The sequence below is a fragment of the Rhodamnia argentea genome, chromosome 11 (genome assembly GCF_020921035.1).
Source record: "Rhodamnia argentea isolate NSW1041297 chromosome 11, ASM2092103v1, whole genome shotgun sequence".
Taxonomy (NCBI): Eukaryota; Viridiplantae; Streptophyta; class Magnoliopsida; order Myrtales; family Myrtaceae; genus Rhodamnia; species Rhodamnia argentea.
In genome coordinates, this window is record NC_063160.1 from 9,379,881 (window position 1) to 9,390,777 (window position 10,897).

The window sequence follows — 10,897 nt, forward strand, 5'->3', positions numbered from 1 at the left end:
TGTATAAATAAGGAAAGGGACCTAATCGAAATTGCCTTCACCTTTTGTAAATCAAATGGTAGAAGAATTTAAATGATGTCGTCGGAAATATGGTACGAAAGAGTGTTATCGTATCGACTCTCGTGTCATAGATAGCTGATTCCATGATATGCATACCTAGATATTTTACCGTCCTAGAAACTATTTAGTGACCATGATGGTGGTTTGTTGAGGCCTTCAATTGCCTAGACCCTCCTGCGCCCTTAAGTGATAAAATGTTCTAAACATCTTGTAATTTCATATCCTGCCCGATTAAAAAATTAATCTTTATAACTCAGATTTTACCTTGCAGTTATAATTAGCATTATTTGACATTGTCCAAATATTCAACTCCCTCACCAAATACCTAATAGGAAAATTCATATTGTATTCACCATCGCTATCAAATACCCACTCTCGATTTAAGAGCTCATTTGGTTGGTTAATATGTTCATCTAATTTTTAGTGGGATTTACTAAGTTTACCATAAAACCTATCAAAACCACGAGTGAATTGGATTGCAGTGCATGCAAATGAATTAATCCATCATGATACGTAAATGAATAAAAGATTGGGTGTTACACGCTTAACAAATCGTCTTGTGCTAACCGTGATAAACAGGCCGCTCTAAAAAGTAGCTAATTGAAGTTCGTCCATTCTTTTCCAACGTTTTGTCCGGCGGATCGACCTCGGGAAATCCAAACTCGTTGGATAACACCGGGTTTGACAAGATTCAGATAAAGAATATTATAGATATTTAGATAATCTTCAGAGATATTTAGGATATTGTCTTTTGATAAAATATTGTACGGATTGCCAGTGATATCCACACACCATTATCGTGTGTTTTGTATAAAATATTCGTTAATTAAAAGATCGTGTGGTAAAAAATAATTAATAGTACAGTCAAATTATTGGGTGAGCAACTTCCTATATTATTCCAACAGCTTTTTTAGACTTAAGTCTAGGCACTCGCAGAGCAACTTGCGACTCGGACATGGTGTACGACTTAGACGGGTCTTTTTCAACTTGCGACATGGAAACGGTCAGCGACTAACGACAGGTCTTCGTCGACCCCTATGTCATACAATAACGGAAAACCAGAGCGAGGCCTCCAATGGTCGCTCTTCCTAAGAAACCTCCTATGTGATTGATGACCAACTTATTTGGCCGGATAATAAATTTCAACTACCGCTTTTATAGAAAGAGTCTCTCTCACATTTCTGTTCATCTCGTTTCTCCTTCGTTGCTTCAAAGACCAAGAAGCTCCTCTTCCCTCTTGCCTCCGCTAAAATCCCAGAACAAAAAGCAGAGAAAAGCGTCCTCTGCAAACCTTGGGTCGTGGGTTTCAATTCTTTGAAGCATCCTTGGCGACCTATCAAAGTTTTGAATTTTCTTGGCTTGTTTGGTCTGTGAAGAAAGAAAGAACCAGAAATGTCGGTTGATTCCCTTGTGAAAACCACAGCTGATTTCACTGTGAAAACAGCATTCGGCGTGCTGTTCTCGCTCGTTGAGGATGCAGTGAAAACCGTCGCAGCCTTTGGTTCCGAACTCAAGAAGATCCAATCCACCTTGGTCAAAATAGAGCCAATCATCATGCAATGGGACGAGTACAACAAACACCTGCACTGTAGTCCGAAAGAGATAGCTCCAATCAAGGACCGATTTGTCAAAGGCAAAGAACTGGTCGAGAAGTGCTCTACGGATCGCTGGTATGATTTTCCCAGCAAGTTTCAGCACTCGAAGGAGCTGACCAAGTTCGATGAAGAAGTACTAAGGGAGTTCGAAATTTACCTGCCGCTGGTAAATGTGATTACTGGCAACATGACAACGTTAGACGTGAAGGAGATGAAAGAAGACCTGAAGGAGTTAAAGGATTACATAATTTCCGAGCAAACAAACAACGAGGCCTCCAGAGTGGGATTGAGCCTTCGGGGGACCTCAAGGTCCCTGCGGCACCCGATTTCATGGTCGGGTCGGAGGTGGAGGCTTCCTTGAGCAAGCTCAGGGAGCAGTTGCTCAACGAGGGAGCGTCTGTGATTGTTGTGACTGGCCCGGGCGGGTGCGGGAAGACCACTCTGCTCAAGAAGTTGTGTCACGACGGGCTCGTCAAAGGTATGTGTTGATTAGTGTTTTTGATTGATCCATAAATAAAAAGAAGTAGGGATGAATTTACTGAATTGATCATTCCCAATTGGTCACCTCCAATAATCTTTTGGTTAGCCATTTATATGTATAGGAGCTGTTGCCTGAATGAAAATTCCACTTTTGGACATATTTGAATGATCGAATCACATGACCTGTTGTCTCTGTCAAGCAATACTGTTTCTGGTAGATGAGAATGTTTCAGAAAGTTGCTTAGGTATTATGCAGATGGATGTTTCATCAAGAACAATCTTTTTTCTCATCGTTACATTTCACGTTGTATTTCATGTCCGATCTGATAGATCTTTTCCAAGCTTCTAGATATGTAATAACTTGCCTCTGTTTGATTGCCCTGAGCCCCTTTCTTGATCAGCTCTGTTTCTCGTCATTAAATGGAAAGTTTTGTGGCAAAATTGCGTACTCTTTGCCAGCGATAGGAGTCAAAGACTTACTGTGGTTTCCCATATAGGCAAATTTAAGGACATCATGTTCATCTCTGTCTCGAAGAAGCCCAACCTGACAGACATTGTCCATAAAATTTTTCGGCATAACCGTCTCAAGGTACCCGAGATTAAATCAGAAGACAATGCAGTTCATTGCTTGCAGCAACTGCTCAACAAAATAGGCCAAGATCCTGTGTTGCTTGTGCTGGACGATGTCTGGAAAGAATCAGAATCCATCGTGGACAAATTTGTCTGCGATGGCATGAAAGATTACAAGATTGTGGTGACATCAAGATACGAGTTTCCTCGTTTTCGGCCTGTGCATCACCTGAACCCACTGACTCATGATGAAGCGGTGGAACTTTTTCGTCGATATGTTACTGTTGATGACAGAAGCATGGGTGCACCAGATACCAAGCTCTTGAATGAGGTATCCTCTTGCTTGCGTGCATCGGACTGTAGGATTTCTTATGGTCATTGAAATTGAAACTCTGGGTTAGTTTCTTCTCTAATGAACATGTTTAATAAAATCAATACCTGCTTTGTTCTAATCATGATCCCTGTCAAGTTCCAATAATCGCTTGTCTTTTTTCCCTGTGGCAGATAGTGGAACACTGCAAAAGACTGCCCTTGGTTATTAAAGTCGTTGCCAGGTCTCTCCGAGGAAAGGATTATTCATTCTGGCAGAGAAAGCTTCGTGAATTGTCTGAAGGTCATTCCCTACCTGATATGGATGAAGAAATTAAAGCTTGCCTCAAAAAGAGCCTGGACGACTTAGATGGTGACCCTTCGATTAAGGAACGTTTCATGGACCTTGGCTCATTTCCGGAGGATTGCAAGATCCCCGCCACCGCCCTTATTGATATGTGGGTGGAATTGTACAAGCTAGATCCCGATGGCGTGCAGGCCATTACTGACCTCCATGAACTCGTTACTAGGAACCTAGCTGATCTCGTAGTTACCAAGGATGGCCCTGAATCTTACAGCAGCCACTATTACAGCGGCCACTATGCTCAGCAGCACGATCTGCTCAGAGATCTGGCTATCATGGAGTGCAACGAGGGGGAAATAGAGAAGAGAGAGCGGCTCATTCTAGAGTTGAATGGAAGTAAATTTCCCGACTGGTGGAGCGAGCAAGAGCAAAAGCCTCTTGGTGCTCGTCTATTGTCCATCTCCACAGGTTAGTAACTTTCTCTCTCCAAGACCTGGAGGGAAGAATTTAACTGGCTGGTAGCCAAGTTACCTTCTAACCTTGTACAATCATAATGCAGACAAAACATTCTCAGCACCCTGGCCGAATCTGGAATTGCCTAAAGCTGAGGCTCTTGTCTTGAACTTCCAGAAAGATATGCAATCCAAAACTTATGCTTTGCCTGAATTCATTGAGAAGGCAGATAAGCTCAAGGCCTTGATAGTAACAAACCACAGTTTCTTTCCGGCTGATTTGTGTAATTTCCAAGTCGTTGGATCCGATTTGAGGAGGATCAGGTTCCAACGTGTCACGGTTCCTTTCCTAAGCATGGGAAACCTACGCTTGCATAGCCTGAAGAAGATATCCTTTTTCATGTGCAACATCAGCCAGGCTTCGATGTCAAAGGACGCCAAAATCTCCGGCGCAATGCCAAACTTAGAGGAGCTTGACATTGACTGTTGCGACGATCTTGTGACCTTACCAGATGACATCTGTCAGATAAAGCCTTTGAAGAAGCTTAGCATCACAAACTGCCATCGTTTCTCTGCCCTTCCTGAACAAATTGGGCAATGTGAATCCCTCGAAGTGGTCAGGCTTAATTCCTGCACAACCTTGTCGCAATTACCAGAGTCGATTAGAAGGCTCCAAAACGTGAGACTTCTCGATATATCTGATTGTCTGAATCTGAGTGCCTTGCCTGATCAAATCGGTCAAATGATTAATCTCGAGAGAATAAACATGAGAGGATGTCTCAAATTGTCTGGGTTGCCAAAGTCCATCGTGAAACTGAGGCACTTAAGGAGTGTGACTTGTGAGAAAGAAAAAGCCGTCATGTGGGGGCCTCTTAAGGACACTCTCGCCAGCTTGGAGATAAATCTGTTTGAAGAAGGAGCTAACTTGGATTGGCTGAAGTGATGGTGTGTGAACTTTCTATCGAATATAGAATGTTGTTCTGAAACTTTTTATCAAATATCGAACGATGTTTTTGAACTTTCTAATATGGATGTGGACCGACCCGTCATATGATTTTAATATTTTCAAGTCAGAAATTTTTTCCTTTGAATTTTTGCTTCTTCCCATTTCTTTCTTTCTTCTTCCTCCTCCTCCTGTCACCAACAACGCCGCTGCAAACCCTAACCACCGTGTCCCTACCATCACCGTCGTTACCGAAACCAAACTCGCGGCGCCTTACCACCACGACCGCTTCAGCTTCGCCTTAGCCCTCTTTTTGACCACAAGAATCTCTCTATCTCTTGAACTTGAGCTGCGAATTCAGATCTGAGCTGTTGCAACCTTATAGTTGAGGTTGTGGTGGCCTTAAATTGGGACCCTGAATCTGAGGTTATGCACCTCAGATTTGTTGTTGAGAGAGGGGTGTGATTGCAATGTCATCTAAGCGGAAGCTTTTTGATAGTGTTAGTGCGCGGCTTTGGTAGGGTGGTGGCTGTCTGAGTGGCGTGGACAGGCGTAGCCAGTTGTGGTGTTGCTTCGGCAATGGTGGCGTTGCGTTTCTTTTCGTGATACAGAGGGGGGGAAGAGGGGCAAGGAGGAGAAATGGATGCCACGTGGAAGGGTCGAAGATCATACTTTGCTTAATGGGAATTGGTTGAACTTTCTTGCCGTTCCCGATTCATTCAGATTGCGTTTGGTCGTCTGGATTTCTAATCAGAATAAGATAAGAAATCCAAGCATTTTGTTATATCTTATCTATTGTTTGGTGAACTATGGATTTAAGTTGGATAAGCAAAGGCAAAGCGTGTCTAAGATTGATTCTATTTTCTTGTAATATCAAGATATTTTAGAAATTATTCAATAATAAGTTCTGATAAATAAGTTATTATTGAGCATAGGTTTGTGCCATCTGAATTTGGGCATAACATTGACAGAGCATACCCAATAGAATCTGGGATCTTGATTTGGAGTCGAATCTTTTGAGAATGACCCGTTAGCCTTACTCGTTGTCTTGTCAAATGAGTAAACAAGTGTTGAACAACCTAACTATTCAACCTCTTTTCACAAGTTGAAGATGCACTCATACAGGTCATCCAAGAGAGCCTTTTTGAATATTAATGATCAACCTTGAGTTCTTCGTAACATATCGAAACCCATTTAGAATGTTGAAAATGTTCAAGCGGTTAAAAAATAAGTAACATAATCTCATATCACATCAAACAATCAATTAAAAAAGAAGGTCGTAGAAATAACCAACTTTGCAACCGGAGACCCCAACTTGACGTTACCGGATAGGCAGCTACACTTAATGGTCGCCACCGCTAGAGAGGTAGTCCCCTCGCTAGAAAGGCGGCCCAGCGGAGTAGAGAGGCAACCCAACGCAAAGAAGAGGCGGTGGCTGTGGAAAAAACCCATATTTACTCTTATCTGCTGCCAAACACAAGACCGACTTATATCCCGATGACCAAACGCAGCCTCAAAGTTGTTAACCGAGCACATGAGTATACAAATTCATCCGTAAAACTTCCTTCTTGCTCATCTCGGACAAGAGTTCAATTATCTTTCCACAATTTAGCATTTGGAGCTAATTCCAAGACAATTAAGGGACGGACTGACTCGAATTTAATTTATGTGGACCTATGCAAATTAAATTTTCCATATTTTTTCTAATCGCTTCTTAATTTTTGTATGCGACGAATGACTAAATGGGTTGCTAAAATTTAGATCTCAACAACAACATGCTGTCATATTGCATGATAAGCCATCGTCACGCGACATATCGTTATATGACGCGACATATCATCACACGACACATCATCACATAACACAATCTTTCGTTACATGTCACATATGCTACGTGGTCATCATGCATGCATGGGTTCATGTTTTCGAACCTTTATCTCAACCGAACCGATCAAAGTTGCCTTTTATGTCTTGGAAATCAAATGATGGAAGAATTCAAAGGATATCATCGACAAAAAAGAGCGGTTATTTTTCAATATCCAAATCGAAAATTGAATCGAACTGAAATGCATGAATTTTTCCATTTCGATTTGGTTCAGTTTATAGTTTAATTCGATTTTTCAGTTCAGTTATGACAACCCTACTAGAAACTCTTTGGTGACCATGACCTGGTTGTTTATTGAGGCATCGATTGCCTAGAGAAGGTCATTACCCTCTTGCGCCCTTAAATAATAAAATGTTCTAAACTTGTGGATTTCATATCCTAGCCTATTAAAAGAAAAAAACTATGCTTTATACCTCGGATTTTCTGGTACTGTTGCGCCTTAAAAATCCTTCGACTAGGCCCAAAACGGGTTCTCGAGTCTTGGCCTAGGAGAGGTTGAGGCCCAAAAGGATTATCCATGCGGGAATCTTTTATCGAACTTAATGCATTCGTTTTCCAATAAAGAGTTCTGGGTCGGTTTTGGACAGAGAGTATCAAATGCGAAAGATACTTATATTGACACGAGAGGTGTGATATAGACTCTTGAAAAATCCAACAGCCCACTCATTCGACGATGAGATAAACTTCGACGTGCTAAGAGTTAAGGTGCGACTCCGGAATTTAATCAACGAGGCCGAACCAAATTATAGGACACAATGCCGAAATCTAATCGACGACACTAGACGGTGGATGTAGGACACAATACCGAAATTTAATTGACGGTATTGGACGGGATGGGCAATGGGTACAACACCAGAATTGAATCGACGATGCTGGACTTAATGAGCAGATGCCGGAATTCAATCAACGACACCTAACTCGGGATATGAACCTCACCGGAATTGAATCGACGATGGGAATCTGAAAGCTACAGCTAGAATAAAAACTAAGCAAAAGAGTAAAGTCTTGCTTGTTGAGTTGTTCGCCGCTTCCTCATTGAATGACCTATGGTATTTATAGAGAGCTTCTTAGTAACCGTCGACTAGTTACCGCCTCCGGTTCTCTACTCCCGCACGTTCTTCCATTCTTCGAGGATTTTCATCGACGATTCCTAGATTTGCACGCCACTTCCTTTTCTACCTTTTGGGATTACCGCCTTTTTGCGCAATCGCTTTGATCATGGTTTCTTCGCGCGTCTTTTCCCTTTGCTTTTGGGAACTACCGCCTCTAACGCGTGGCATCCTCTTGATTAACTAGAACCTGATTCAAGTACGCTCAACCGTAGGTAATCATGTCTCCCTCACGTACCTATCACGTGACACCTTAGGTAATTTTAGGTGTCAACATATACCCCCTTTTTAAAAGAGGGTAAATCGAAGATTTATCGCTTTTAAAAGATATCCTTCGATTTGAGCGTAATCGGCTGCATCTTCATGATTACACCTTTTCAATCTCTATTCCCAAAGCGCGGTCGTTTCAAATCTCCTGTTTCGTTTACTCTCACACATCATCTTGACCTTTGATTCGGACTACTTTTACATTTGTGTAAAAGCCCTCTGTCGTCGTCTTCTTGCTTTTGGATTTCCCAAAACCCTAAACCCTTTAGAGCTTTATTTCAACACTTTCCATGGCAACTCGGACCTTCGAACTCATACCTGGGCAACTTGTTGATCGTTTCGACAAGCTAATCGATAGTGAAGATGCTAATAGCTGCTTTCTCAAGTTATTGAACACCGCCGGAGAACACGCTAGATTTATCTTGGGCCCTAGTCTTCGAGATCACAACCACGTTCCAGCATTCCTTCAGCCTTATTTCCCAACGAGGAAAAGCGAGAAGCTTCCCATCCAGGCTACGCTTCTAAGGGATATATGGTCGTCTTCGTCTCCTCGATTTAGAATTTTTCCCTCGTATGACGACAAGTTCTACTCCTGGTTTCAACGCCCGCGGAATGACCCACCAACCGTTTCTTCTTGGGCAGCTTCAGAAATAATCACTGCGCTTGAGGTCAGCATGTTAGCGCATGAATTGAATAGAGGGCTCTTAGGCTCTATTGTGAGTTTCGGGTCGCCATCGACCAACTGCTTCCTCTTCCCGTGGGGCCCTATGTCGGTCACCCTTTTAGATATGTTCACGATAGCTGGCTTTACTCCCCATGGAACCCCTACCGTTGATCTCGAAATCTTCGATGATTGCTCCATCTCCGAGGACGCACTTGCTTATGGGAAGTTCTTGAACGCCTCTTGCAAAACTTCCGGCCCGGTGACTCCTATCGAGCGGGTGACTTTTCTCCTCTTTTGGCTATCGAAGTAGGTATTCTTTAGTCCAACACTCACGGTTTCCAGAGACTACGCTGTCCTAGCTTCCAATTTAGCATGGGAAAGAAACATTGCTCTTGGGCCTTTAGTTTTAGCAATCCTGCACCGTAGCATTACCCATGCTTCTTCATCAATGATGTCTAAGGACGAAGGTGTGCTATCTGGTCCGCTTTGGATTTTGCAAGCTTGGGCAGCATTCTATTTTCCTTTCTTGTTCGAGAGTGTACCCTGCTATTAGGAGACTGGACCACCTTTTCCCTTCGGTGCACGATTGCTTATAGCTGGTCAATTAAAGATTCCTGTCGGCACTCCATCTTTGTACTTCTATTTCCAGCAAATTTTATCATTCGATGTGGCTATGATAGACATGTTTCCTTATTCTTCTGCCAACTTCGATTCCATTTTTTATTCTGGATCATCTAAACCGTATAGCTTCCGCGAATTCTGGACCTATATTCTGTCCCCTATTGATTTGCCCATTCAGCTTTGCTCCAAAGGTAGATTCTATCCCGGCTTCGAACCTTACTCTCCCCAATATTGCGCCGAGCGGTTCGGTCTTCGACAGGCTGTTCCTATGCCCACTCCATATTCCGTAGACTTTGCTTAGATAGCCGAAAAGCCCTACAATATTAAGGTCGATGCGCCTTTCACCTGTTGTGCTCGGGTTACCAACCTGATTCACCAACGATTCTCTTGAGGACATTCCGGGAGTTCTTCGATCTAGTCCCGGGGCTACGCGTGGGTTCACGGACTAGTGATTATCTTTTGCCTTCGAGAGCCCTTATGAAGACGCGATCTCATCATTTCTAAAGGGTGGCAGGATAAAACTTCCCAGTTCTCTACCAAAGAAGGCTAACAAAAAGGGTGCCACCAAGGTCCTTCGATTCGACGATCCCAAACCAGTGGCAACTCCTCCCGTCGGTAAGCTTATCTATTCCTCAAGGCTCGAAGAGCCCGGGAAAGTTGACTTACCCATTTTCCGTTTGTCGGACGAGGATCCATATGATAATAGCAAAATGGTCGGAGAAACGATTGCCTCACTCAAGCGGCGGAAAAGAGCTCCTCTCTCAACAGGGAAACGTAAAAAAACCTTCGACGAATCTCCCATTGTTCAAGCCTCTCGGACCGCGTCCTCCTTTGATAGTAACGCATCGGCCATCGAAAGGTCGGATGATATTTACTTCATCGATGACCTGTCTGTTTCTACGAGATCACCTGCAATCTTCATACCATTGCCATTAGCGATTTGTGGCGAACCTTCTCCAGCCCCCACTGCTTATCGGGCGTTATCATCGGGTGACCCACCGCTAAGCCATGAAGACCTTCATGCTTCTTCCTCAGCTTTGGTTATCTTCCAATTAGTAGCTGGTGATGCTCCAAATATCGATGCTGCTCAAGACACTTCCGTGGCTTCCACTATTTTGATACCCCAAGAAGATTTACAATCGTTCTTGGCGGGCTCGACTCACTCTTTGGAGGAATGTGATCCTTATGGCGTATGGCGGGGGGATGTCTCTGTTAGATCGGTAGCCCTTAGTAAACCGAAGGTCGCGCTATCTCGTTCCCTGGACCTTGCCCATTGCGGAGTTGGTTCATTTATCAACAATCCATCGACGCTTCAAGGCATTAAATCCATGTTTGCTGAACTGGTCAAAGATGAGATCAGCATGTTGCTTCCCCCCGACGTGGTCACGCGGCTCAAACTCTTCCAAGATCACTTCTCTAGCATCTTCCGCCGGTTTCGACGGAATTGGGATCAAGTCATAGCTCTTGCTAACCTTGTAGACCAATTTCTTGGGCCTAACGCCGAGGTACAAGAGGTTGAGCAACTGGTGAGCCAAAGACGACGATCTCTGCAATCTGTCGTTGATGAGATAGCCGAGCTGGATGAAGGAGAACTTGCCCTCAAACAGCAGAAGATGGCAATTGAAAGGGAGATAGAGG

The 10,897-nt window shown here is 43.4% G+C and overlaps 1 pseudogene; it reads left to right on the forward strand.

The window, feature by feature from the left end:
* Positions 1-1,147: 1,147 nt before the first annotated feature.
* On the forward strand, positions 1,148-4,713 carry LOC115746974 (annotated as a pseudogene).
* Positions 4,714-10,897: the final 6,184 nt, after the last annotated feature.